The following is a 5,750-nucleotide window of genomic DNA, read 5'->3' as shown; positions in this document are numbered from 1 at the left end:
TTTTGCATTGTTGTTTTCTATTTTCTTTGTCTTTTCTTTTTTCTCTTTAGTTAATGTTCTTGGTTGTTGGTGCATTGGGGGGGTTCTTGGGGGTGGGGAATGGAAGAATTATATCTTTGTTTCTTTTTTTGTCTTGGGGGAGACTGTGGGAAGGGTCTCGGATGGTGGGGGGGCAGCTTTGGGGAATTATTGGGGGATCTTGGACGGTTCGGGTCCCCGTTTTTAGCCTTGTGGGAGATCTGTCAATGTGCCCTTGAGCAGGGCATTGATCCTGGATGCTTCTGTGTGTCGCTCTGAATGGGAGTCTGTTGGATGACTGGTGTGGTGTAGTTGTTGAGCGGCTTCACTGCAAGTATATTGTATGTTTTGGATATTCAATAAAAACATAATTTTTTACCTGTAATGAAAGGAGCCAGTTCAGATGGGAAAGGCGAGTGTGGTGGCGTCTGCTGAACTCATCAGCTGATATTGCATCAATTGGATTCCCACTCTTACATGCTACTTACAGTACATGGGGTGTATTAAAGTTGCCCAGATTACACATGCTTCCTCCATGCCGGATGTCAAGCACACGCATGCGCTGGTGTCTCTTGCTGCCTTTGCCATTGCTGCAGTAACGAGCTGTTACTCGCTATGCTTGCTGTTTTCTGATATCCCACCACCACCCCAGCCCCCACCTGTCTAGGTTCTGTGTTTCTTCCTGGGGATTTGGTATAGCATATCGTGCTCGATACCTGTAGTTATTTTATCATCTTTATATGATGCTTCACTCTGTCAGTAAGCTATCCTGAAGGAGCAGTCTAACTCCAAGACTAGTGTAATCTCTGAAGGAGCAGTCTAACTCCAAGACTACTGTAATCTCTGAAGGAGCAGTCTAACTCCAAAACTAATGTAATCTCTGAAGGAGCAGTCTAACTCCAAAACTAATGTAATCTCTGAAGGAGCAGTCTAACTCCAAGACTAATGTAATCTCTGAAGGAGCAGTCTAACTCCAAGACTAATGTAATCTCTGAAGGAGCAGTCTAACTCCAAGACTAATGTAATCTTTCCCAATAAATGGTGAATTGTGCACGTGGTGTTTCCTGTCTGAACTGTGAAAGCAAAGCAACGTCCAGACTGATCTGTGAAGGTGAACGCTGTATACACACGACACCCTTGATACTTCTCCAGTCTTCTCAGTAAACAAGGATACGGTGTTGTTTTTCCCTGGCATTCGGAAAGGCAGTGTGAACGGTATCACTGCTGCTGCCTCGGTTCCATGTTCAACATCAAAGACCACTGCAGCCTTTTGAAAAATCTATCTATCTCTCAGTGCAGCTGTCCTACTAACTACAGTACAACCAATGTGATGGCAGAATAAAAATGCCAAGACTGATGCACACGTGTTCAAGTAATTACCAAACCTAGTGTGTTTGTGTCATCAGGTCCCCTCTGTAGTTTATGTAAAAGAGCAACTTGTGCTTTAATCTGTATTCGGTTAGTTTCCCACTTCTGGGCGGTGTGTGAGGGAGGTGTGTGTTCTGTCGTGTTGTTTTCACATTAATCCTGTTGTTGTTTCTGAGAAAGTGAAAGCTTGACATCAAAGATAGATTATTCATTGACGTTGTTAGGTTCTAATTTTCAGAGTAAAAACACAACGGACATTATGAACGCTTAACAAGAGGATCAATACAGCTGCATTAGACAAAAACCTTTTCACACAAGCACTGATATTTAACCCTTCCTCATTGGCTGAGTCTCCTCCTACACATCTGAACAAGCACTGATATTTAACCCTTCCTCATTGGCTGAGTCTCCTCCTACCCATCTGAACAAGCACTGATATTTAACCCTTCCTCATTGGCTGAGTCTCCTCCTACACATCTGAACAAGCACTGATATTTAACCCTTCCTCATTGGCTGAGTCTCCTCCTACACATCTGAACAAGCACTGATATTTAACCCTTCCTCATTGGCTGAGTCTCCTCCTACCCATCTGTACAAGCACTGATATTTAACCCTTCCTCATTGGCTGAGTCTCCTCCTACCCATCTGAACAAGCACTGATATTTAACCCTTCCTCATTGGCTGAGTCTCCTCCTACCCATCTGTACAAGCACTGATATTTAACCCTTCCTCATTGGCTGAGTCTCCTCCTACCCATCTGAACAAGCACTGATATTTAACCCTTCCTCATTGGCTGAGTCTCCTCCTACCCATCTGTACAAGCACTGATATTTAACCCTTCCTCATTGGCTGAGTCTCCTCCTACCCATCTGTACAAGCACTGATATTTAACCCTTCCTCATTGGCTGAGTCTCCTCCTACCCATCTGTACAAGCACTGATATTTAACCCTTCCTCATTGGCTGAGTCTCCTCCTACCCATCTGTACAAGCACTGATATTTAACCCTTCCTCATTGGCTGAGTCTCCTCCTACCCATCTGAACAAGCACTGATATTTAACCCTTCCTCATTGGCTGAGTCTCCTCCTACCCATCTGAACAAGCACTGATATTTAACCCTTCCTCCTAGTCCGAGTCTCCTCCTACCCATCTGTACAAGCACTGATATTTAACCCTTCCTCATTGGCTGAGTCTCCTCCTACCCATCTGTACAAGCACTGATATTTAACCCTTCCTCATTGGCTGAGTCTCCTCCTACCCATCTGAACAAGCACTGATATTTAACCCTTCCTCATTGGCTGAGTCTCCTCCTACCCATCTGAACAAGCACTGATATTTAACCCTTCCTCCTAGTCCGAGTCTCCTCCTACCCATCTGTACAAGCACTGATATTTAACCCTTCCTCATTGGCTGAGTCTCCTCCTACACATCTGAACAAGCACTGATATTTAACCCTTCCTCATTGGCTGAGTCTCCTCCTACACATCTGAACAAGCACTGATATTTAACCCTTCCTCATTGGCTGAGTCTCCTCCTACCCATCTGAACAAGCACTGATATTTAACCCTTCCTCATTGGCTGAGTCTCCTCCTACCCATCTGAACAAGCACTGATATTTAACCCTTCCTCCTAGTCCGAGTCTCCTCCTACCCATCTGTACAAGCACTGATATTTAACCCTTCCTCATTGGCTGAGTCTCCTCCTACACATCTGAACAAGCACTGATATTTAACCCTTCCTCATTGGCTGAGTCTCCTCCTACACATCTGAACAAGCACTGATATTTAACCCTTCCTCATTGGCTGAGTCTCCTCCTACACATCTGTACAAGCACTGATATTTAACCCTTCCTCATTGGCTGAGTCTCCTCCTACACATCTGTACAAGCACTGATATTTAACCCTTCCTCATTGGCTGAGTCTCCTCCTACCCATCTGTACAAGCACTGATATTTAACCCTTCCTCATTGGCTGAGTCTCCTCCTACCCATCTGTACAAGCACTGATATTTAACCCTTCCTCATTGGCTGAGTCTCCTCCTACCCATCTGTACAAGCACTGATATTTAACCCTTCCTCATTGGCTGAGTCTCCTCCTACACATCTGAACAAGCACTGATATTTAACCCTTCCTCATTGGCTGAGTCTCCTCCTACACATCTGAACAAGCACTGATATTTAACCCTTCCTCATTGGCTGAGTCTCCTCCTACCCATCTGTACAAGCACTGATATTTAACCCTTCCTCATTGGCTGAGTCTCCTCCTACACATCTGAACAAGCACTGATATTTAACCCTTCCTCATTGGCTGAGTCTCCTCCTACACATCTCAACAAGCACTGATATTTAACCCTTCCTCATTGGCTGAGTCTCCTCCTACCCATCTGTACAAACATTGTTCTTTACTGCTAGGCAGGACACTAGTGATATGGGCCATACACTTTTATTTCTCCCTTAAGATGACCTGACCTCAACCCCCCTCAATCACTAATCCATGACTATCTCCCCTTATCAATGCGTGACACATGCAATCGCTTCCCTGCACTCAACACATTCCAAGCTTAATTGCAAACACTATATTTATTTTTATTTATTTATTTCACCTTTATTGAACCAGGTAGGCTAGTTGAGAACATGTTCTCATTTGCAACTGCGACCTGGCCAAGATAAAGCGTAGCAATTCGACACATACAACAACACAGAGTTACACATGGAATAAACAAAACATACAGACAATAATATAGTGGAACAAAAGAAAACAAAAAGTCTATATACAGTGAGTGCAAATGAGGTAAGTTAAGGAAATAAATAGGCCATGGTGGCGAAGTAATTACAATATAGCAATTAAACACTGGAATGGTAGATCGGCAGAAGATGAATGTGCAGGTAGAGATACTAGGGTGCAAAGGGTTAATAAATAAAATAAATACCAGTATGGGGATAAATAAATACCAGTATGGGGATGAGGTAGGTAGATAGATGGGCTGTTTACAGATGGGCTATGTACAGGTGCAGTGATCTGTAAGCTGCTCTGACAGCTGGTGCTTAAAGCTAGTGAGTCTCCAGCTTCAGAGATTTTTGCAATTTGTTCCAGTCATGGGCAGCAGAGAACTGGAAGGAAAGACGACCAAAGGAGGAATTGGCTTTGGGGGTGACCAGTGAGATATACCTGCTGGAGCGAGTGCTACGAGTGGGTGCTGCTATGGTGACCAGTGAGCTGAGATAAGGCGGGGCTTTACCTAGCAGAGACTTGTAGATAACCTGTAGCCAGTGGGTTTGGCGACGAGTATGAAGCGAGAGCGTACAGGTCGCAATGGTGGGTAGTGTATGGGGCTTTGGTGACAAAACGGATGGCACTGTGATAGACTGCATCCAGTTTGTTGAGTAGACTGTTGGAGGCTATTTTATAGATGACATCACCGAAGTCGAGGATCGGTAGGATGGTCAATTTTACGAGGGTATGTTTGGCAGCATGAGTGAAGGATGCTTTGTTGCGATATAGGAAGCCGATTTTAATTTTGGATTGGAGATGCTTAATGTGAGTCTGGAAGGAGAGTTTACAGTCTAACCAGACACCCAGGTATTTGTATTTGTCCACGTATTCTAAGTCAGAGCCGTCCAGAGTAGTGATGCTGGACAGGTGAGCAGGTGCGGGCAGTGATCGATTGAATAGCATGCATTTAGTTTTACTTGCGTTTAAGTGCAGTTGGAGGCCACGGAAGGGGAGTTGTATGGCATTGAAGCTCGTCTGGAGGTTAGTTAACACAGTGTCCAAGGAGGGGCCAGAAGTATACAGAATGGTGTCGTCTGCGTAGAGGTGGATCAGAGAATCACCCGCAGCAAGAGCAACATCATTGATGTATACAGAAAAGAGAGTCGGCCCGAGAATTTAACCCTGTGGCACACCCATAGAGACTGTCAGAGGTCCAGACAACAGGCCCTCTGATTTGACACACTGAACTCTATCAGAGAAGTAGTTGGTAAACCAGGCGAGGCAATCATTTGAGAAACCAAGGCTGTCGAGTCTGCCAATGAGAATGTTGTGATTCGACAGAGTCGAAAGCCCTGGCCAGGTCGATGAATACGGCTGCACAGTAATGACTCTTATCGATGATGGTTATGATGTCGTTTAGAACCTTGAGTGTGGCTGAGGTGCACCCATGACCAGCTCTGAAACCAGATTGCATAGCGGAGAAGGTACGGTGCGATTCGAAATGGTCAGTAATCTGTTTGTTAACTTGGCTTTCGAAGACCTTAGATAGACAGGGTAGGATAGATATAGGTCTGTAGTAGTTTGGGTCTAGAGTGTCACCCCCTTTGAAGAGGGGGATGACCGCGGCAGCTTTCCAATCTTTGGGAATCTCAGA

The sequence above is a fragment of the Oncorhynchus kisutch genome, unplaced genomic scaffold (genome assembly GCF_002021735.2).
Source record: "Oncorhynchus kisutch isolate 150728-3 unplaced genomic scaffold, Okis_V2 Okis06b-Okis10b_hom, whole genome shotgun sequence".
In the NCBI taxonomy this organism is placed as follows: Eukaryota; Metazoa; Chordata; class Actinopteri; order Salmoniformes; family Salmonidae; genus Oncorhynchus; species Oncorhynchus kisutch.
The sequence above is the reverse complement of the archived record's forward strand: the minus strand, read 5'-3'. Positions refer to the sequence as shown.